Source organism: Lissotriton vulgaris, unplaced genomic scaffold, assembly GCF_964263255.1.
Source record: "Lissotriton vulgaris unplaced genomic scaffold, aLisVul1.2 SCAFFOLD_770, whole genome shotgun sequence".
Taxonomy (NCBI): Eukaryota; Metazoa; Chordata; class Amphibia; order Caudata; family Salamandridae; genus Lissotriton; species Lissotriton vulgaris.
The window spans coordinates 538,269-561,257 of NW_028252779.1; the positions used below are offsets into that span (position 1 = coordinate 538,269).

General features: G+C 47.6%; 1 protein-coding gene across 2 annotated transcripts in view; it reads left to right on the top strand.

The window, feature by feature from the left end:
- LOC147662018 (vitamin D3 hydroxylase-associated protein-like) overlaps positions 1-22,989 on the top strand; it is a 720,315-nt gene that overhangs the window by 445,235 nt on the left and 252,091 nt on the right. The gene's annotated exons all lie outside the window — the stretch shown is intronic.

The window sequence follows — 22,989 nt, forward strand, 5'->3', positions numbered from 1 at the left end:
AAGATGCCTTCAAATCTTGTCTTCATCTTGCCACATTATGGCTGCTTTCTGAGACCGAGGTCAAATGCCAGCTTATGTCTTATAATTTGAAGTCAGAGAAAGAAAATTAAATACAACCTCCACGATCAAATAAGTAGCATAGTTAGAGGATATTGTAAAGTGAATTGTGCTGTACAATGAGTGTGAAAGTAAATTCTGCAGCCTTTCAATACTTTGTAAATGAACTGTACAAACATTTCCAAATGTATTTTAGTAGTTATGAACACTTTTTTGTAATTCATTGAGATGACAAAACGTTTTAATGGGCAAAACAAAAATCAAATCACTTCACGGGATGATGTGCAAAGGATAAACATTTATGCAGAAACCTAATTTTATTGGATTATTGTTTATACAATACATAGTTTTATCAGAAAAACTGCATGTTGGTGGCAAAGGTTGTGACCATTTAATGGAAAATTTGCTGTTTTTAAATGACAGTGCACTCCCAAATCATGATTTAGTAAACACATTATTTAAAGGGAGTTTTGGAACATGAACTGCGAAACATTCCTACGGGTCAAGTACATATTGGGTTGAGGAGATTATTGAAGCCACTAGACCTGCTGTCTAGTAAAAAGGTTTATGATTTTTCGAGGCCAAATTCTAACACTAGCCAGGGGTCCAGGGCTTGGGGTGTACCAATTGGTGGAATGTACTCACTCCAGCACAAGCCAGCATTAGGCTCTAGGACAGGTCTTTGTGGAACTGGTCAGCTGAGCAGTTGGAAAGAGAGAGTCATAGGGAAGATGGTTGTGTCCTTGTAGCCAGAACAGGAAATCAGCTAACTGACACTTGGAGTCACTTATGAGGGTCCTGGGTGTAAGGCAAGCAGGTATAGACTTTCTTCCTGATCTTCAGACAGCCGGACACTTCTTTTTCTGACTCCTCACACGTCTAGGAGTGTTCTGGGGAGAGGTCTGTCCGGTCCACTCTTATGCGTAGTGCCAGACTGTGGGTGGAGGGCAACTCTTTGTCCACCCCATGAACTATTTGTTGTCAGTTCCTCTACTGGGTCTGGTGCCAGCCTGTCTAAGGAGACAAAGGGGAGGCAGGCCTATGTGTGAGCTTCCTCTGCCAGTGAGAATGTAGGCATTATTTGAAGCTCACAAAGGAGCTATACACAGCCCCCAGGCAATCCTGCCAAGAGTTCCCCACCCCACACACAGAACCATTGTCCACTCTTTAGCAGTAATGTAAATCCCACCACAGGGGAGCCATCAATGGTCAGGTGATAGCTGGACACTGGCAGGAAATTTCCAACTTTCTAAATGCGTCCTATCTAAAATTGTAAGATAAAATCGAACTACCATTCTGTTTGATTTTAAATCACTAATAAAATATGTATTTAAACCTTTTCGCCCAAACTGAATGCATTAACAGTGTTAAATGTATTTATTTGTGAGTTTTATATGGCATGAACTAGACCGGAAGGTATCAAAGTGCTTCACAGAGTACACATAACAATAGTAACATGAGGTACATAAAAGGTGCATGGAGGTATATATAGTAAAGGTAAAAAAAGCACAAAACTAATAACATGAGGTACATAATTGGTACATAGGAATAAATATAGTAATTGAAAAGTGCAAATGGTGTACTGTGGGACATGAGACAAAATAGAAGCACCTGCCAGGATTACATAAAGCACCAAGAAAAATACACAGCAATAATTGTATAAAAGAAGACTGAAAGACAGTATGTAGTTAAGGAGGGTGGTGCAGAGTGGGGAGACTAGGGGCACAGTTCTCTCCAGGGTAGTGATGCATAGAATAACGAGGGGGGGTGAAGTGATACATAGGTCCAAGATGTGGGCATGTGACGGAGTGACGAAAGGCAGCAGACAAAATGGTGGGCGGGGTCAAACGGGGTGCATGGTTAAGGTCAAGTATTCAGTGTGAGAGAAATGTGTTTGATAGACATTTTTCTACTTCTGTCTTGAAGAAAGATGTAGATGGGCTACATCTGATCTCAGTGGGGAGAGTGTTACAAATATTAGGGGCCTTTCCAGAGAAGGAACAGTAGTAGCATTTCTTTTTCTTAAATTTCCATAGCTTGAGCAGTAAGGAACTCATATTTACTGATGATCGGTTCCCACCCCAAAGTATCACTTTCTTGTACAGATAGGAAGGGGTGTGGTGGTTCAACAATTTTTGAGTCATGAAAAACAATTTTGAAATGCATCTTGGCCTCAAATGGCAGCCAATTCAGAGCCTGTTGTTCAGAGGTGATGTGATCACATTTTTTACATCCCGTGATGAGCCTGACTGCTGAATTAAGAGTGGCCTTAAAAGTAGTAAGTGAGGTTTTTGGGAGGCCCAAAATGGTAGTGCTACCATAGTCCAGTTTGGGAAGCGCAAGTGCCTGAGTCGTAGTTATGAGGTTATGAAGGTAAGAAGGTTTTAGTTTCCTAAAGATAACATCTGACAGTTGGCTCCTCTAGTGATGGCGGTAATGCATTTGTGCATGTAGAGGTCTTTGTTTAAGGTGATACCTAGGGATTAGGTGGAGTGCAATTTAAGGCAGAGATACGGAGCATCTATTCTTAGACATTGGAGGTGGAGTTGGGTGGAACGATCAGTAAGAATTTGGTTTTTAGGGCATTGAGTTTGAGGTGATTGCAAGTCAGCCATTGTTGTGTTAATGTTAGGTTGTTATAGAGGGTGAGGATATCCTCAACGGAGGTTATTAAATGGAGTTTGGTGTCGTCAGCATGCATATTTATTTATTTATTTATTTATTTACAGACTTGTAAAGCGCATGGCTGCCCGTGAGCGTCCCAGCGCTAGTGATAGATCAGAAGAGGTTGAGAGGGAAATTGGATTTAGGGAAACAGCCAGGTCTTGAGTGACTTGCGAAAAGAAAGGAGGTTGGGCTGGGCTCGAATGTCTGGGGGAAGTGTATTCCACAGTTTGGAAGCCTTGTACGAGAATAGTCGACCTCCAGAGCGAGCTTTCCTAATTCTGGGCACTGCTGCCAAGTTTGAAAGTGAAGAACGAAGGGTTCTGTTGGTTTTGTGGGGGGGTGATAAGGTCCTTTAGGATGGGTGGGGCTTTTCTGTGCAGGATTTTATGGGTGGTGTAAAGAGCTTTAAAATGCACCCTTTCTTGGATAGGAAGCCAATGCAGTGATTTGAGGGCTGGTTTGGCTGAGCAGCGGCTGTGTGTCCCTGTGAGAAGACGGGCGGTAGTGTTTAGCACAGTCTGGAGTTTTGCCAGCACCTTGTTAGGGGCCCTTAGGTACAGGGCTTTGCCATAGTCCAATCGGGACATCACAAGGCCCTGAATCAATAGTTTTTGGGATTTTGCAGGGAGCAGAGGGAGGATTTTTCTAGAGGTCCGAAGAAGACCATAGCAAGTTCCGGCCGTTTTCCTCGCTTGGGTGGAAAAGTTAAGACCCTCGTCCAGCCAGATCCCTAAGCTCTTGATTTCATGCTTTGGGATAAGGGGAGTGCCCATACAGGGAGGCCACAGGGACTCTGGGCGGAAGTGTGACTGGTTGCACAGGACCATGATCTCAGTCTTTTCACTATTGAGCTTAAGGTGTGACCTGTCAATCCAGTTTGTTATGTCACTAAGACAAGTGTAGAGGTTAGTGGGAGAATGGTCGTATTGATTAAGGGATACCACCAGCTGGGTGTCATCTGCATAGGTTAAAAGCTTGATCCCAAATGGAGCGACAATCTTCTCGAGGAGGAGCATGTACACATTAAAAAGGGTCGGGCTCAAGGATGAGCCCTGAGGGACCCCGCAGTGTATAGGTGTTGACTTGGAGGTGAATTTACCGTCCGTAACCTGGAAGGAACGGTCCCTCAAAAAGGATTCCAGCCAGGATAAGGCAGGCCCTGAGATACTCAATTCCTTGAGCCTGTGGACCAGTGTGGAATGATTGACGGTGTCGAAGGCCGCACTGAGGTCCAGAAGGATCACTGACACTGATCCTCCTGAGTCAATGATCTTTCTTGCCTCTTCGACCACCGCCAACATCGCGGTCTCCGTGCTCTGGCCTGGTCTAAAGCCAGTCTGTGAGGGTTTAAGGAGGCCATTGGCTTCCAGGTAGTCGGAAAGTTGATGATTTACATATTTTTTTGCGACCTTACTGATGCCTGGTAGTAGGGAGATCGGGCAAAAGTTACTTCGGTCCAGGGGATCTAGGTGCGGTTTCTTGATCAGTGCCTTGATAATTGCCTTTTTCCAGCTTGGTGGAACAATACCATGGGAAAGCGAGATGTTAATCAGATTCGCCATGAGAGGCAGGATGGTTGGGGCGACTGATTTTAAGATGTTTAAGGGTGCGGGGTCCAATGGGGATCCGCTTTTGATTGATTGTAGTATTGGAGATAGCGTCTCTACTGTCGTGGGGGGGAACCGATTCAGCTGGGGCTTGTGGTACAGATCTGGGTAGGTTATAAGGGGGTGGTTTGTCCGGTGTTTGTAAGGGGAGGGAGTTAAGAATTTTTTTAACCTTGGAATCGAAAAACTCGGCTAATTCGTTGCGCCGGCTGACCGAGGGTTCCACAGGGGAAGGAGGATCGGGGTTTTTTAGGAGTTGTTTTGCAATTTGGAAGCTCTCTCTAGAAGAATTGGCAGATAACCTAATTTTTTTTATGAAGTAATTGGACTGTGCCGCTTTGAGGGCTTTTTTGTATTTGAGGATCATGAGTTTATATTCAAGCTTTTTGATGGGGTCAAAGTTTTTTCCCCATTCTCTTTCAGTTTTTTTACAGAGCTTTTTTACGAGGCGCACTTCCTCGGTGAACCAAGGCGAGGTGATTTTATCTCGTGGTTTACAGGTGGATTTTTTTCGGGAGAGTTTTGTCCAATGTCTCTCCAAGCCATTTTGAGAACTCCGCGTCGGCCAATGCAGGATCCGGGACTAATGATGGAGAGGAGAGCTCCAAGTTATACTTCCATTTTTCTGGGTCTAATTTAGCCCAGGAGCGTGTAGGTTTACTAGGTGGTGGTCAGGGGCGAGCGAGGATAGAGAGTCGCCAGCCCGGCACTATTAGGAAGTGATCAGACCATGGTATCAGGGTAGGACCTAGGATTGTAAGGTCAGTGATGTTGGAAAAGATAGGGTCCAAGAGGTGCCCTAGCATGTGGGTGGGACACCGACTTTCCAACTTTAGCTGGTGAGTTTCAAGGTCTAGAAGCAGATCAGAGGCTAGTTTATCTTCGCCCTTATCGAAGTGGATATTAAGATCTCCTAAAATCATAAAGCTAGAGTGGGTGGCGGCCAATATACCTGAGTGTTCCAGGAGTGAGCTACAGAAATGTCCTATTGGGCCCGGCGGGTGGTAGATAAGGAGTCCCGAGAGAGATTTACAAGGGGAGACTTGAATCATAAATAGAACGTTTTCGCAGTCAGAGAGTGGGCTGCCCTGGAGACGGCAGGAAAATGGTCCCTATAAATTATGGCGATTCCCCCTCCTTTCCCTTTTGATCGGTCTAGATGCTGAATAAGGTAGCCTGGTGGGAGAGATTTTCTGATGTCAGGGTCTGAGTCGGGTCCTAACCAAGTTTCTGTCAGGAAGAGGATTTCCAACTGGAGGTCATCTCGGATATGGTAGATTTCTTCGGCATGTTTAGAGAGTGATCTGCAATTGACTAGGGCCATGCGAAATGAGACGGAGATAGCTCGACAAGGCTCATCTAGCTTAAACCTGTAAGGGCAGTAGAGGCAGTGGGTGGAGGGACTATCCCCTGACATAGAGTGTAGGCAGTGGGTTGTTACATCCTGTTTCATATCCATCCGGGCGTCTCTAGAGTATTTGAGTGGGGCCTGATATAATCCTCCCATAGTGTGGAGCTCTGAGCTCTGCCTAGCGGGGACGAGCGCAGACGGGCTTACCTCTGGCGCACCTCCGGCGCGTCATCGTCGCACCCGCTGCGCTCGTCCGCTGCGCGGCCGAGGTGGGAGGGGCATTTTGTAGTGCTGGGCCTAATCGCCCTAAATGGTAGGAGATGTGGGAGCAATTGAGGATATAAGTTAGGGGATCCATGTAAAGGTTGACCAAAGTGGGGAAGAGGGTAGAGCCTTGAGGGATGACCACCATTGGAGGGGCCTGCTTGGATAAAGTGTGATTATTTTGGAAGTGCTGTGACCTGTTGTGTAAAAAGGAGGAGAACCATTTTAGTATCATCCCGGAGAAGCCCATCCTCTATACTAGAATGTTGAGCAAGGTAGCATGGTTGATGGAGTTTAAAGGCTGCTGACAGATCCAATGGGATCAACAGGCAAGATTAAATCCAGGCTATCAAGCATAGACAATTGTCAACAATATGGACTGTGGCTGTTTCAGTGCCATGACCCAAGTGGAAGTCAGATTGGCAATGGTTGAGGAGCTGGATTTGTTCAATGTGATTGAGGAGCTGTAAGTGCACACAGAGTTTGGTCAGAGTAGGGGTTTTGGAGATGGGGGAAGTAGTTGTTAGGGTTGGACAGGTCGGAGTTTTTTTTTTTTTAGGATACGAGTAACCTGACCAATTTTGATAACCTCTATGATCCTTTTAACGAAAAAGTGAATAACCCCTGGGGGGGAACCTGTAGAAAATTGACTTTGGCGTTTTTTCACTGCCAGGGCGTGTAAAACATTAGTCATATATATACTACCTTTGAAATACCATCCACCCTTCCCTATGGGAACTTGGGGTCTACTTTATGGGTAGCTTGTGGGTATTTAAAGGGAAGATTGAGACCTGACAAAAGGTTTTTGTGCCAAGTCAAAATGGCAATTTTATTCGGCACATCCAGGCTGCAATGGCAGGCTTGGAGCCATGTCTTACAGTTCTACTTTAGTTGGTGGCACAAAGAGAGCTGCAGTGCAATTGTAGCAATAAATTACAGGCCCTGTGTACAAGTTGTACCACATACTAGGGACATATTAGTAAAATAAAGGGGCCAATTAGGGGGTTATAACAACCAATATCCGTATCAAAGAAGCAGTGAGCACACAAGAAGATATCCAGATCCCAGATGTTGATTTCTTAAAAGGATTTTTCTTTATTCAGTTCATTTAAAAATCAGAAGACCATAACCGATGTGTTTCGTCTCACAAAAAGACTTCTTCAGGGTTTTATGGAATGATAGAAAATTGTATTCAAAAGATAGTCTGCCCTGTTCCCATGATGCACTGGGCCAGGGACAGACTGATTTGCATATAGCCAGGTTCTGAGCTGGAATAGTGCAGTGAGATAAATAACGGTGATGGATCAAGCCCTGATCTTTGGACTGGGTAAGAGTGGTCTGCTTAATTCAGACACTCTGTTCATCACCACCCCCTTTTTCTGAATCGTTTTTGAACACTATAGGTGTGGCAGGGTATACTCAGACATGAGTCCCTTTCTCACTGCACCATCAGGATTCAAGCAAGCCGGGCCGAAGACGGCTGAAATGCCAGAAACCGGTCCCCGGTAGCTTGTCTCCTTTCTGGTGAAGAATTGGCTTGGTAGTTTAGTCTGCCCTGTTCCCATGATGCACTGGGCCAGGGACAGACTGATTTGCATATAGCCAGGTTCTGAGCTGGGATGGTGCAGTGAGATAAATAACGGTGATGGATCAAGCCCTGATCTTTGGACTGGGTAAGAGTGGTCTGCTTAATTCAGACACTCTGTTCATCACCACCCCCTTTTCTGAATCGTTTTTGGCCACTATAGGTGTGGCAGGGTATACTCAGACATGAGTCCCTTTCTCACTGCACCATCAGGATTCAAGCAAGCCGGGCCGAAGACGGCTGAAATGCCAGAAACCGGTCCCCGGTAGCTTGTCTCCTTTCTGGTGAAGAATTGGCTTGGTAGTTTAGTCTGCCCTGTTCCCATGATGCACTGGCCAGGGACAGACTGATTTGCATATAGCCAGGTTCTGAGCTGGGATGGTGCAGTGAGATAAATAACGGTGATGGATCAAGCCCTGATCTTTGGACTGGGTAAGAGTGGTCTGCTTAATTCAGACACTCTGTTCATCACCACCCCCTTTTCTGAATCGTTTTTGGCCACTATAGGTGTGGCAGGGTACACTCAGACATGAGTCCCTTTCTCACTGCACCATCAGGATTCAAGCAAGCCGGGACGAAGACGGCTGAAATGCCAGAAACCGGTCCCCGGTAGCTTGTCTCCTTTCTGGTGAAGAATTGGCTTGGTAGTTTAGTCTGCCCTGTTCCCATGATGCACTGGGCCAGGGACAGACTGATTTGCATATAGCCAAGTTCTGAGCTGGGATGGTGCAGTGAGATAAATAACGGTGATGGATCAAGCCCTGATCTTTGGACTGGGTAAGAGTGGTCTGCTTAATTCAGACACTCTGTTCATCACCACCTACCCCCCCCCCCGCCGCCTACCCTCCCACCCCCCCCTTTTCTGAACTGTGCATTATTGGGCAGGCTGCTGTTTCCTCTACCCATCTCGCATCATCAGGCAGTCAGTGGGGGTTGAGGCTAGGCCAGCAAACATGTCAGACGTGCTCGGGTAGAGCTCCGCCGGGAGCTCCCTGTTTGTGGTCGCAAGGATCCGCAGTAGCTGCTGACAGACGGGGTCACCCCTCGGTGCCTGTAGCAGACCCAGGGCAAGTTTTGACCGAGGGCCCCGCACTGCATTACGCCGCCCGGAGCTCTGCCACGTCGAGTGAGCTCTCTCAGCAATTGGAGCGGCTCATTACACGTGTCCAAGGCTGGGCCTGCCCACTGGGCCCCATCGCATGTCGCAGTTGTCCTTGAGCCACCGTGGTGAGAAGTATCTAGTGACATTTTTACAAATAGACACATGGGCGGCGCCCTCAGCCTCTGCACTATTGGACTGAACTGCTGATGCGCCATGGAATTCAACGAACATTTTGATTTTCATGCGCCCGAAGCACGGCCCATCATCACATTGCACGGACTGCTCAACCTGCCCACCGGAGTCTGTACTCTGTGGCTGAGGACCGGGAGAGCTGTGTCGACAGCTTAGGGTCACCTGCCTGGTTGCCGGAGTTGTGCTTAGGGTAGGCATTGGGGGACTGGAGCACCTCTGGCCAGCTTGGTTGTAAGGTGCGGCCCGGGTGCGGGGGAGGCGGTGCTGCTGAGCTGTGACAAACGCATCCAGTGGTCACGGTACACTCCTTCTCCCTACTCTCCCTCGCCCAGATCATTTTCCTCACCTCTCCTGGTGCTGACCCCCGGGTCTGGGTTTGGGAACCTTGTCATGGCGGATCTGGCGGGCGGCATGATGTGAAGAATGGAGTGTCCAAACAGCCCTATCTGCTACTGGGGTGTCCCTCCTGCTTCCCCTCAGCTATTAAGAGTCACTACCTCGTGACCTCCATTGTGCCTCCACTATCCTGGGATTCTGGCAATTGCGCTGATGGCCTATACTCCTCCGTCCTTGATTACGTTGACCTGCTGGACATTCTAACTATCAAACACAATTGTACACTAGTGCGGTCTCCGCGCGCCAGAATAAGACATGCACTGAATAGTAGCACTGCACTCTCCCATTGTGCCCTAATCGCAGTCCTATGACGCCAGTAACCTACATGAGGTGATGGTTCCCTAGTGCACTGTGACTTAATTGTCGTCTCCTGACACGAGTAGGCACCCTGAAGTAGTCGTCTTGGTGAGACACACGATTCAGCTGCAGCCCTGGCCAGCCAAGGAGGGGTCAAGTGCTTGTGTTCATAGACACAAGTCACAAGGCACCCGCGCCAAAGTGGGCCCATGATGCGTCTTAACTTCACATTTGCCTTTCAGGAGCAATACAAGCAAAATGGCGGCACACACCCATGCAGACTCAACTTCCAGTAATTTCAATGCAGTGCTAGCAGCAGTTGAAAAACTGGGAGAGACCCTAAACCAAAACGCGTACTTCGTTGGAGAACAAAATTGACAAAGTGGCTATTGACCTTACCCACCTACGCGCTGACCATTGCAAGCTGGCAGACCGTACTACAGTTGTGGAAACGGACATAGCAGACATTGCCCCACAGGTCGTAGCTACCGATCAGCAAGTTCAGAGCCTACTAAACCATGTTGAGTTCTTGGAAAACAGGGTCGAGGATGATGAAGAGCAGACACATCGCAATAACATTCGTGTAGTAGGCCTACCATAAGGACAGCAAGGGAAGGACACCACTTATACTGAGGCCTGGCTTGATTCCCTGCTACCCGATGAAACTCTCTCGTTCTGTTTTGTGGTGAAGTGTGCAAACAGAGTGCCCACGAGACTGCCGCCAACAGGCTCTAATCCACGACCATTCTTAATTTGTCTTCTTAACTGTAGAGACCGAGATACCATACTACACAAAACGAGAAAATTACAACATATCCAGGTCGATAACCATAAAGTCATGTTTTTCCCGGATTACACAGTGCAAGTTCAAAAGCAGAGGTTTTCTTTCATGGCAGTCAAAAAACGCCTTCAACAATTCAATCGCCAATGCTCTCATCATCTTCCAGCCTGACTACATGTGATCGCCAACGGAAAAACAACAGATGCTGAAGACTGGATTGACTCTTATGTTTCTGCGCACCCTGAGACAGTCCTTGCCCATTCACAGGCACAGGTGCGTACTGCACCCTCCCGCAGCCATCGTGCAGACAAAAGGCGGAAACGACTTCTGGCCTCACAGGTTGTTGGGCCAGATCTGAGCCAAACAGTGAATAGGCGACATGACGCCCTTCAGGCAGCTGCGGAAATCACAGGTTCCCTAGTTGATGATCTTGCCTCCGTCTCAAGTCGACACGAACAGTCCATTGATAATGAACTTTCAGATGATCTAGAGGAATCGCAAGTCTCGTGTGAACTGCCAGATATTACTCCACAAATATCCGCCGATCTTGGTTAATAAGCAACGCCCAGGTACTGCACCTGTGTCGGAATGCGTGTTAGTTGCTTTAGCTAATGCGCACAACCTGCTCTGTTCTAGTCTTTCTTGTGCAACAACCCCTGGCAGCCTGCCACAACCTGGGTATATATATGGCACAATGTCTGGTCACTCCACAGATAGAGGGTCCCCTTGGCGCCATGGTGTAAGTACACATGTATTCTGCAGTTGTCATCAGGACTCGCTGGGTCAGGATGTGATGGAATTCTGCATCCACCCATTAGTACCTGGCCGACAACTGGGGAGCTCCTGAGAACTGAACTGATCAAGTTATCTGCATATTCCTCGTCCTTAACATTGTGCGTAGTGCACCCCCCTAGCTATTATGTAAATGTTTTCCTGGTACAAGGTTTGGACGATTGCCTGTTACAACTTCGCCCTTTTGGAATTTTTCATATATTTCATTTTATAGTTTCGATCGTCAATCAGCACGTGTGTAAGTCTAAGTCTTGGACATTATAGTGGTCTGGAACCAATGGTACAGTGTTGTTTTGTGTTGGTGAAGTCCACTTTCCCCGCATTATGTTTGTGCACTCTTGTGTTGTTGATATTTTTACTGCATAATGGCCTCAGTTAAAATAGATATCTGGAACGTGCAAGGCATCCACACTCCCTCACGCAGATATCAAATGTATTCTTATTTAAAACGCCATCGCATAGAGATAGCGCTCTCACTAGAAACTAATTTAAACAAGCCAGAACTCCTGCACTTACACAATCACAATTCATACCAGGAAAGCATTGAATGACTGGGCAGAGCAATGGAACCTAACAGATGCGTGGAGACACCAGCATCCGACAGATAAAATATATTCTTATTATTCAGGGGCCCATCGATTATATGTGCGACTGGACCGCTTCTTGATTTCCACTAATTTGCTACCCCATGTAATATCAACGCATTATCTGGGGCGAATGCACTCGGACCATAACCCCCACACATTAAACTTACAAAGAAACAACACTAAACCCCTGATCCCAACTTGGCAACTGCAGCCTGAAACCTTATTAGACTCGCCCTTCAGCGATTCGCTAGCCACTGCTGCTGTGCAATATTTTTAACACCATCAGTGCTGCAGCAATTTCCCCTCTGTGCTTCTTCTGATTTGTTCCCATTGTTCATGACGAGCTCAGCTCGTCATGAGCACACAAGCAGTGTACTGCATGACGAGCTGAGCTCGTCATGAGCATCGAAGGGGTTAAGACAACGTCGGAACAGCCTCTACGCCCCAAATTATATGGAACGTCTTTAAGGATTATGGTGCGAGGCCATTGTATGCACACGCAGGCAGGTATGCGTAAACAATTGGAAGGAGATCTGCTGCGAGTGGAGCAACAGTTGGCTGAGGTTGAGCGGGAAGAAGCCGGGGATGCAGCGGACTCCTTGTCCAGGGCAAGGATAAAACACTCCCATCTGCTGGACATATTCAGTTGTATAAATTATGTGGCACACTCTGAAAGGACCCATCACCAGGGCAACAAAGCAGGCAAGCTCCTCTCATGGCTGATCCGGCAGGAATTTTTGGCTCCTCCGGTCACATCTTTATGTACAATGCAGGGGGATATGGTATACACCCAGAAAGCCATTCACAACGAATTCACATCCCATTATGATGCATTGTAAAAGTCTTGCACGCAGATCACATTTACTGAGGTTCAGACTTTTCTGGCGGGCCTCGCTTTCCCGCGGCTAACTCCCACGCAACAAGCAGACTTAAACGCTCTCCTTTCGCAAGAGGAAATCAGAGACCGCATATTTTCATTATCTAACGGCAAGTCACCAGGCCCTGACGGCTTGCCGGCAGAATTTTATAAAGCCTACTCCAATATTTTGCTCCTGCGATTATTACATTTATATGCAACGGCCATAGAAGACTCCTCTCTCACACCCACACAAAACGAGGCGACCTTGATCTCTCAGCTTAAGCCAGGTCACGACCTGCAACTCCTTGGCTCTTACTGCCCTCTAGCATTCCTTAACACCGATTACAAAATATTCGCATCAGTACTAGCTAATCGCTTAGCCCCATCAGTTAAGACATTAATCCATCCTGACCAGAATGGTTTTGTCCCTGCTAGTAGCACATCCCTTAACACACGTAGGTTGTTTCGTGTACACGCTTATGCCCCTAATGACTGGCCATGTTCCGGATGCCTCTGGTGCTTGATCTGGAGAAGGCCTTTGACTCGTTGGAGTGATCTTATCTCGCTACAGTATTATGCAAATACGATTTAGGGGAAGGTTATATCCATATGGTGAGTCTTCTCTATCAGTGCCATACAGTACAGGTTAAGACAGGAAAATTGATTTCTGATACCTTGAGAGTAAGACGTAGGACACGACAGGGCTGTCCACTGTCTCCTCTGCTCTTCTCCCTGGCAATGGAGCCCTTGGCGGTATTACTTAGAACCAGTGGAGATAATTGTGGCTTACCGCTAGGCGATGGCACCCGTGTGGTATCGCTCTACGCGGATGATCTACATCTGTATATCAGGGACCTACAGGCAATACCTCCAGTCATAGCAGACATTTTCCGACAATTTGAACGTATATCAGGGCTTAGAGTAAATTGAGCAACGTCTGGAATATACTCTTTTACCAATACGGTGGCAAAACAGACATCAGTATTAATGGATCCGGTCTGCCCAGGCACTCCACTATTTTTAGATACTTAGGCGTCCACATCTATAGATCCCCCACTGATATACCAGATGGCAACCTAGTGCGAGCCATTACGGCAATCAAACCACAGGTGCGCTTTTGGAAAACTCTGCCCTTGAATGTAATGAGTCACGTCACTTTATCCAAAATGATCATCTTACCACGACTGTTATCTTATTTTTCGAATCTCTCCATATATGTCCCACCAGCATTTTTCGCAGCATAGACGGCATTCTTCAAGACCTAATCTGCAACAGAGGAAGACCATGCATAGCGTTAAGCAAACTATATGCGTCCACAAGCAGTGGAGGCTTAGCAGTCCTGAACCTGGAGCTCTACTATGTAGCCTCTCAGCTACAGTGGGTATCAAAATGGATGTGTGGGAAGGAACTGGCTGACACTGTGACCGCGGCTCCCCGTGGTCGTTGTCCCAGCTATACCACTTCTTTCATCCTATAACAAGACTTCCCTGCCCGTCCCAGCTCTATGTAACATTGCCCCATAAGTGTTATCGAAAAAGCCTCTAACTTAGGCATGGGCGGAAAATCCGTTCCGCTCGCGGATTTTGCGGATTTTCTGGAAATTCGCAATCCGCGAGATTCGCGAATCTCCCGCAAAATCCGCAAATCCGCGAGCAGCGGATTTTGCTCGCACTGCTCGCACTGTTCGCGTGAGTTCGCGCCCCGCGAATAAGTGCAAAATTGCAGAAATACGATCTTAGCAAAACTGAAAGTAACTACTTACCAGGTTCAAAAGTTCAGGCTCATCATTAGTAGCCATTTCCTGTAGTGCTTCCTGAGGGGCCCCTCCAGAGTTCAGTTGCCAGTTGAAACTATTATGTGACTGTATCCTTCTCCTTCTTCCGGATCCCGTCCGGTCGTCGGGTAGGGCTTTCTTCGTCCTCGGAGTCCGTCCCGACTTTTGGAGTAGCTCTCCAGCGATCACCCAACCAGAGGAAAGAAAAGAAAGAACAGTGTCAGGGGGCTGTTTCCAAGATAAACGACAGGTGGGGGTGGGGCAGTGAGGGGACTCCCGGTGCTCCAATTAACGCGTGAGCGAATGTGACGGGTGCAAGAGTAACCCCTTAAACTATACGTCCCGCGGTTTTGTACCTAACGTACGTGGACCTCCGACCCAGCCCCTCAAACGGTCACGTACCTGGAGAAGCCACGCACCTCCCCTGGGTGAGTGGCTGGGCGGCTCGTGGAAACGTTGGCCTCCTGGCTTTCCTCCGTCCGGGGCGGACGCCGACTCTGCAGGCAGTTCTTCTCCGGGAGTCCGACTCCTGAGTTGTTCCCCGGCTGATCGGCTCTCGGTGGTTCCGACGTCTTCTCCCGGTCTTCTCTTCAGTACTTCAGTCCTCCTCCGGTCGATATCTTCCTCCTCTTGAATCTCCGTCTGTTGCACTCTCTCTCCTTCCGTCCTCCAGGTGAACAAGCACACCTGTCTCTCATCAGGATCTCCTTTTGTGGGGCAGGGCAGGTCAGTCGGCTCCTCCCACTCGTCTTGTCTTTCAGAGTTAAAGGGCCAGTCCAGTTCACTCGGTTCCGTCCAGCTCGCTAGCGGGTTCTGTGATTGAGACAGAGAGAGGGGTGGGGTGGGAACAATAGTTAGCTCGGACCTCCCCTCGAACTCCCCCTTTTTACAACGTAGCCCCTCGCCGGGAGGCACGGAGGTCAGCTTGCATGGCACCTTTTTGTACACCCCGTTACAGTGACCCTGCTCTGAACCTCAGAATAGTTACACATATGCCACAAAGGTCCTGAATTACAGCTAAGGGAGACAAGCAGGAGCCAGGCTGGAAGTTAAAATCCATTAATCAGCCCCTAATTCATTATTGTCAGTTGGGGCAGGGCAGGTGTTGTAACTAATTTTGCAACAATGAAAGCACTTAGCAAGTGCAAAAGATCACTAATCAGGGCGCACTAAGGAAGCAGGTGCCAGCTAAAAAAAATATTCTGTGACACATTAATCAGCCCCAAATTAATTCAGGTCACTTGAGGCAGGGAAGGTGTGCTTTGCTTTGCCGAAAATAATGTACACTGGACAACCAGAGGGTGTGGTGATGAAACAGAGGGTGGCATGGGTGGGCCAGAGGGTGGCATGAGTAGTCAGAGAGTGGCAGTGGTGACAGAGAGTGGCAGTGATGAAGAAGAGTGTCCCAAACAGGCTGGACACGTAGAAACAACAAGTTCGCAAAACTTGCGACCCGACAGGTAAGTTCGCAAATTGCGAAATTGTAAAAACCCTCGCGAACTGGCAGAAACACGGGCGAACACAAAAAAAAAAAATCCGCAAATTCGCGGGAATTCGCGGATTTTGCGGATTGCGAATCCGCAAATCCGCAAAATTCGCGAACGCGAGATCCGCAAAATTCGCTCATGCTTACTCTAACTGACCCGTGGTACGCACCCTTATGCCCCCTTGATACCACTAACAGGTACCCCCAGGGGTAAAGAGAAAATATACAAAGTTGAGTTGGCGACATGGCATGAGGCAGGGCTTAATGAGCTGGGCGACCTGTAGGCAGAGGGCACCCTCCTTATATTTGATACACTGTCCGCAGAAAATGATCTTCCTGCAGGCAAGTTCCTTTTACATGGCGCAATGATACGAACCTTGACTGCAGCCTGGGGAGACATAACGACTGAGCTCCGCACACATACGCTTATCCTGTACTTAAATGAGATGGAGGAGGGGTCGCACATGGTGCACTGGTTAGTGGAGGCCCTGTTGACAAACAGACACTGCTAACGAGACTTCGCGAGAGGTGGGCTGCGGATAGAGGACGGCCATGGACTGATAAAGAGTGGGATTCACTAATAGCTGGGTCCACATATATACCACGTAACTCACGATTTAAACGTATCCAAACATACCTTTCACCAGACAAAATCAATGACTATTTTCATCTTAACACCTCCGCCTGTTCCCGATGCAATCGGATTGGCGTGGATCTGCTGCACATACTATGGTATTGCTCCACATTTCAGCTATATTGGCATGAAGTTGTAGACACATTAACAAAAGGCACTAGGATGCCACTTCAGTTTAACTGGGAGATATGCGTGTTGGGACTATACCCACGGACAAAGAAAAATAAAGTGATATCCAGTTTTAGAGATCTGGGCTTGATCACGGCGAAGCGCCTTATCACGAAGTGATGGAAACATGCTGACCCCCCAGTGGTGGTCCACTGGGAGAAATCTCTCACAATCTGGGCACAGACTGAGAGCGCTACACTACACAAGGAAGAAACTGCGGGTCTGCGCAAATATCTGATTGCGGAAACCTGGGATACTTTTCCTAAAGCGCTCACACAGCCAGACACCGCAGCACAACACTCGTAGCTTCCCGACGATGTAATAGGGGTACCAAGACAGTAAAATCCCCCCCTCCTTTTTCTCCCAACTCACATGATATTACTGGTTATCGCTGAGCATGTCTAGGCTGTGTGTAATGGGTTAAAAACTGCGATGCCCCCGTCACATGCCGTAAAACTATCATGGAACTTCACTATTGTTTCTTTAGATTTTACAATGGATTGGTCCACATACACCCTCTTACCGGTCATATCACGTGATCTCTGTAGGCTGAAAATGGTGATTTTTCTTTTATGTTTTGGTTGTTAGTTACAGTTTATTTAGATGGTGTCGTGACCTAGTAGTGGGGGCACTAGGACCCTGCGGGTCACGCGATGAGGGGACACGCCACCAGACACCACATCCGGTCAGGGGGCGGGGGACAGATATTGAAGTGACCAGGACCAGAGTGGACTGCAGGGGTCCCCTGCTATAACATATATAATAAAGGGATATTCACCAACCTGACTGCGGTGTCGTCTGTGAGTCGCGTACCAGCTAGAGAACACCACAACTGGCGACAAAGGATCTGACGAGCCAACGCGTGACCATCGCTCGACATCGCCGCAAGAAACACCAGGAGCCCACCCTGGACTCGTGTTGGTAAACGAAAACAGGAGGAATTTGCCGTGGAAAGAAAGAGCAGCGGCACGGGTGCCCACTCCGATCGCCACAGAAGAAACATCCATCTGCCCCGGTAATCGCTGATCCAAAGCGCGCGAAGCCTAACAAGAGGCGTGACCTCTCGCGAGAAGAGGCGCGAGCTCTCGCAAGAGTACCGGCGGCCATCTAAGGGCCGGGCGGCTGGGACAATCACATAGGAATACAAGCGGGCGGCCATCTTAGGGTCAGGATAAATTAAAATAGTGCCAAAAAGAGCGAAAAAGAAGAAAAAAAGGATCAAAACAAAGAGGAAAAGCCTCAATAAGGAATAAAAAAGCAGAAATAGAAAGAAATAACTACAAAAGAAGCCTAAAAGAGGGAAATAAAGAAAAAAACAAAGAGGAAAAGCCCCAACAAAGAAGAAAAGGCAGAAATAAAACAAGAGACAATTACAAAAGGAGCCTGAAAGAGGAAATAAAGAACAAGAAAGTGGAAACAAAGAACAAACAACGTCAAACAAAGCACAGACAAGAGCAAAATAAACAAGACAGCAAATACTAGGAACAGACAAGAGGAAGGAAACATGGTTGATCCGAGACCAAGTGCACAATACCGCAGACCACTACCATTTAACGTATCTGAGCCACAGGTGGGAATAAGGTGGGAACGGTGGATCACCAAGTTCGAGAGGTACATGGAAGCCACCGATGTGGTGGAGGCAAAACAACTAGGACTATTTCTAAATCTCGTAGGAGACGAGGTGGATGACCTGTTGGTAACTCTGCCAGCGAGTGAAACAGGAACGTACAAAAAACTCATCAAGTGCTTGACGAACAAATTTGATCACCAAAAAAATATTGACTTTGAGAGATATAGTTTCAATATAGCGTTTCAACAGCCTGATGAATCACTGGATGACTTTGCAACACGACTGAGGAAGTTAGTCACTCACTGTGAGTTTGATAAGTATGACAATGAGCAGGCAATCCGCCTAAGAATCATAGAGGGATGTCGAGACACTGAGTTTTGCACAAGAATAATAAAAGAGCCAACAACGCTAGAAAAGATTCTGGAACTGGCAAGAGCGGAAGCAAGAGCAATGGCACAGGCAAAACAAATGGAACGGCGGGTTGAACAAGCTCACCGAATAACAGACAATGGTCGGACAGGGCACTGGAAGAGAGGATCGAATGAACAAACGACGAAGAAACAACAAGGAACACAGTGCTACAGATGCGGTCTGGAGTTTCCGCACCGAGGTGCCTGTCCGGCATTCGGTCAAACATGCCGAAAGTGCAAGAGGAGCAATCATTTTGCCAGCATGTGCCAAGGCATGCATTTCAAAAGTGAAAGAGGTCGACCAGGGAGACTGCGAATGACGACAAACCGACATGTAAGGCATATGGAAACGACAACACGGAGCTCTTCGCTAGAGTCAGGAGGGGATGAAGAAGAAGAAGAAGAAAAGGTAGAGCGGCTATACCTCATGTCCACAGCGGAAGAAAAGACGAAGAAAGCATACGCCTGGTAGACAAGAAGACAATACAGAAGACAGAGTCCGTGACCATAGATGTAGGGCCCCACAAAGCGGAATTCGTACTGGATAGTGGCGCCACGTGCAACATAATGTGCGCCGCAGAATATGAGAAAATGAAAAGAAAACCACCACTACAACCTTCCAGAGTAGAAGTGTTCACCTGGGGCGCTAGAAGACCAGTAACAAATCTGGGAAAATTTACAGACACTTTGACGTATAAGAACCGAACAATCACTGAGGAGATTCATGTGTTAAGAGGGGACATCCCAGCACCCTGCCTACTAAGTAACGTCACAGCGCAAGTAATGGGTTTGCTCGAGATGACCTATCACATGTCAGACAAAGGAAACATCCTAAAAGAATATCCGAAACTAATAAAAGGACTAGGAAAGATAAAAGGGCGACAAATCACACTACACATTAACGAAGCAGTCTGGCCTGTCGCTCAGCATCACCAACGTGTACCAATACAACTACAACCGCAAGTGGAAGAAGAAATCAAGTCATTATTGGATCAAAACATCATTGAGCCGGCGGAAGGACCAACACCATGGGTGTCCCCAATAGTAGCTGTGCCGAAGAAAGACACCTCGCAGATCAGAATATGTGTTGACATGATGAGGATCCCGAACACTGCCATCGAAAGAGAACGACATCCTGGGCCTCATCAGGACGATATTATCAGCTGCCTGACTGGAACGAGACGATTCTCCAAATTGGACCTGTGTCAAGGGTATCATCAGTTAGAGCTCGATCCACAGTTGAGATATATCACGACGTTCTCGACACACCTAGGATTGTTCCACTACCAGCGCCTGAGTTTCGGGATCTCATCAGCAGCTGAAATCTTCCAAGAGACCATCGGGCAAATAATTAGACCAATCAAGAACAGTCTCAACTACAGTGACGACATTCTGGTATTCGGCAAGTCAGATGAGGAACACAACAGAGCACTGAGAGAAGTATGCTCACAACTACAGGAAGTAGGACTAACACTCAACGAAAAGAAATGCGAACTAGGACGAGAGGAGTTGGTGTTCTTCGGGCACATCTTGAAAAAACGGATGAGGCCGGATCGCAGCACGGTGGACACCCTGGAAAAGGCTAAACAGCCCAGTGATGTAGCAGAAGTACGATCATTTCTCGGCCTTGCCAGCTATTGTGCACGGTACATCAAAGACTTCGCGACAGTGAGTGCACCACTGCGAGAGCTGACGAAGCAGGGACAAACATTTGCATGGACAACGGAATGCGGCAAAGCGTTAGAAGAAATAAGGGCGTCAGTGACAGCTGTAGATCACCTGGCGTACTTTGACCCAAATCCGTGCACAGAACTGACCGTAGATGCCAGCCCCGTAGGATTGGGTGCGATATTGGCACAACACAAACAAGGAAAGGAATCACCAAGATGTATCGTGGCTTACGGGAGCAAAAGCCTCTCAGACATCGAGAGAGCCTACTCTCAACCGGAAAAAGAGAGTCTGGCGGTTGTGTGGGCATGTGAGCACTACCACATGTTCATCTATGGGAAGCCCTTCACGATAGTAACAGACCACCAGGCATTAATAACAATATACGGCAACCCAAGCGCCAAGATACCGCCCAGGATAGAACGGTGGGGAATCAGGTTGATGGATTACAACTTTAAAATAATTCACAAACCCGGAAAAGAACACAATCCAGCCGACTACATGTCACGACATCCGCTGCCCCACAAAGAGGACACCACGACCATGGCGGAAGAGTATCTCAACTTCATCCTAAAGCAAAACACACCGACGTCGATAACAATATCAGAGCTAGAGCAAGAAACAAAGCGAGAACCCACCATGCAAACAATCAGAAACGTAGTGAGACAGCAAAGATGGAGACACATAAACAATAACAGCCCCACGGAAGAAGGAGTCATCAAAGAAGAACTCCTAGCATTCAAAAAAATAAATGAAGAACTGTCAGAAACAGGGAATGGCATCCTGATGAGAGAAGCACGGATAGTGATCCCCTGCAGACTAAGAAAGAGAACAATAGAACTGGCCCATCAGTCGCACCGAGGCATTGTAGCAACAATAAAGATGCTGCGGGAAAAGGTATGGTTCCCAGGGCTCGATGGCATGGTGGAAGAAGCAAAAACACGCTGTCATGTCTGTCAGGTGACGGGACCACCATCAAAGCCAGCACCTCTACAAATGTCGGAACTGCCAGAAGCGGTGTGGACAGAGCTAGCGGCGGATTTTTATGGACCTTTAGAGACTGGAAACTACCTGCTGGTCGTCATTGACGAGTTCTCAAGGTTCCCGATAGTAAGGCAGGTATCGTCAACATCAGCAAATGCCACTCTACCTGTGCTAGATGACATATTCGCTGCCTGGGGCTCACCACAAACACTCAAAACGGACAATGGCCCGCCATTCTCTGGAGAAGAATTTCGCCGTTTCATGGATTACCTCGGAATAAAACATCGGAAAATAACGCCCCTGTGGCCACAAGCAAATGGGATGGCAGAGCGTTTTATGGGGACTATCAAGAAAGCGATCCAAAGGGCAAAACTGACACAAATATCGACCGGACAGGCACTGTGTCAGGTGTTGAGGGACTACAGGAACACCCCTCACAGCTCCACAGATCGATGCCCGGCCGAGTTAGTACTGGGACGGTCGAGCAGGACGAGACTACCACAAATGGAGGCAAAGAGAAGTGCAGACTGCAAAGACATTGCAAGGAAAGACCGGGAGGCAAAAGAGAAGATGAAAGCCTATGCTGATCACCGGAGGCATGCGTCTGAACCGAAGCTGAAAGAAGGTGACACAGTAGTGGTGCGACAGAAACAACAACGAAAATCAGACAGCCCATTCTCCAGCGAACCCCTAACGATAACAAAAGTAAAAGGGCCAATGGTAAAAGCAACCACAGGACAGCACTGCATAACAAGAAACAGCTCACACTTTAAGGAACTGAAGACTGAAGCAGAAGAACAGTCAACACCACCTGAGACAGCCCCGAAGGAGGAGCAAGACCGAAAAGAACATGCAAGAAACCGCAGAGACTATTTGAAGAGATGTAAAGTGACCAGATCTCTCTCTCTATCTATCTCTCTCTCTCTCTCTCTCTCTCTCTCTCTCTCTCTCTCTCTCTCTCTCTCTCTCTCTCTCTCTCTCTCTCTCTCTCTCTCTCTCTCTCTCTCTCATTTCTCTCTCTCTATCTCTCTCTTTTCTCTCTCTCTCTATCTCTCTCTATCTCTCTCCACCATATCTTTCTTGCTCCATTCTCCATTTCTCTCGCTCCAGTGACTACCATCAGCACTGAGTAGCAGTGACTGCAGAAATGTATCATGAACATTTGTTTGCAACAAAGGGGGAGATGTTGTGACCTAGTAGTGGGGGCACTAGGACCCTGCGGGTCACACGATGAGGGGACAAGCCACCGGACACCACATCCGATCAGGGGGCGGGGTGACAGATAGAGAAGTGACCAGGACCAGAGCGGACGTGCAGGGGTCGCCTGCTGTAACATATATAATAAAGGGATATTCACCAACCTGACTGCGGTGTCGTCTGTGAGTCGCGTACCAGCTAGAGAACACCACAGATGGGCATCACACTCAAACCCTTGATGCAGCCATTGTATATAGAGACAACATACATTCTTTGCATTACAACCTAGTTAGTGACTAAGCAGTGACACAGGAACTGGGTCATATGTTTGTTTGTAATAACTTGTTATTTAACGCATATCTGATTTCCAGAGCTCCCAATATAATTTTTGTGATGCAAGATGCATTAATATTCCGCTGTATGTAAATCAAAAGAAAGAAAATTGCAATAAAAAAGATGTTTAAAAAAAAGAATCATGTGGGCAGTCAGTTTGGAAATAATTGGCGTCTCACTTTCCTTCAAGGGTGGATGAGAGTAGTGGAACTTGACTCGTGCTTGGGG